Here is a 1,191-nt window from a genome sequence, read left to right as displayed (position 1 = left end):
GACTGGATTTAGTTATGATGAAAATGCTGGACTGTATTTTGACCACAGCACTGGTTTCTATTAAGATTCTGAGAATACAATTTGTTATCATCCAATGTATTACTACTGTGATGTGGAAAGTGGTCGCTATCGGTTTCATTTTCGAGTAGACTCGCAACCTTATCAGACTTATAATACAAAACAAAAATAAAAAATTAGGAAAGGATCCAGACTCGTCTACAAAAAAAAAAAAAAAAAAAAAATGAGGAAAAGGATTTGAATTCAGAGGATCAAGAAGCCTTCAGTGTTGAACATACAAGCTGCAATAGGAAAGACAATTTTACAAGTGTGAAGAAAAGGCCAAAATAGGCATTCATCACAAAAATAATCCCCCAAAATTCACTGCTCCAGTTAGTGGAAATGCTATGGAATCTCCTCTTAATGAAAACATCTCAATTCAACTTTTTTTAAAGATGAGAAAGTGAGAGACACTGACAGTGAACCAGAAGAAGGTGAAATTACACACTCTCCAACCGAAGGTATTTATGATGAAGGCATTACAGTGAAGGCAATGCAACTGCAAAAGATACTGAGGAGGAAGATGAGGAAAAAGTGTGGCCCCCATGTATGAGAGTAATTGTCATTACATCACCCGTGTTACAAACAGGATCACTCTTCGTCATTACTGCTGTAAAACCTGCTACAAATGGAAGGGAAAATGGTATGCAGCATACTCTTCGTATCCCTGAAGTTGGTGTAAGTTTCATGTAGAAATTTATTTTGACCATGACTTACAAAGTTATGTCCTTTTGCATCAGGCCGTCAAAATGGAACAATTGTTAATGGAAAACGGATTGTTCAGCTGAAAACTAAATGGGACCCTTATTAACTTGAGCATGGAGACAAAGTGAAACTTGGAGAGATTGGAGAGACACGAACAACCGCCAGGAGCTCTGCACGCAGCTGGAAGAACTCAGTAACGTACTCAGCTGCGGGAGAAATGCAGATAATAAACATCTGCTGTAGAAGTACTCACAGAGAACCATGCTCCTTAGTCAATCTCAGATTATTGTCAGACCTACTCTAATGATGTTAGTCTTCCAAATAAAGTGAGTGCCTCAACTGTCAGATCAGCAAGATCATGATATCGAAACTCCTTATCTTCTCACATTCACCCTGGCAGTGATAGCTGTGTTGGATGTGAACCATGAT

The 1,191-nt window shown here is 38.5% G+C and overlaps 1 pseudogene; it reads left to right on the top strand.

Moving 5' to 3' along the window:
* The first annotated feature begins 198 nt into the window (after window positions 1–198).
* LOC116465957 (angiogenic factor with G patch and FHA domains 1-like) lies at window positions 199–1,190 on the top strand (annotated as a pseudogene).
* The last annotated feature ends 1 nt before the right edge of the window (window position 1,191 follows it).

Source organism: Hylobates moloch, unplaced genomic scaffold, assembly GCF_009828535.3.
Source record: "Hylobates moloch isolate HMO894 unplaced genomic scaffold, HMol_V3 SCAFFOLD_16362, whole genome shotgun sequence".
In the NCBI taxonomy this organism is placed as follows: domain Eukaryota; kingdom Metazoa; phylum Chordata; class Mammalia; order Primates; family Hylobatidae; genus Hylobates; species Hylobates moloch.
This window is presented reverse-complemented; position numbering and strand designations above follow the sequence as displayed.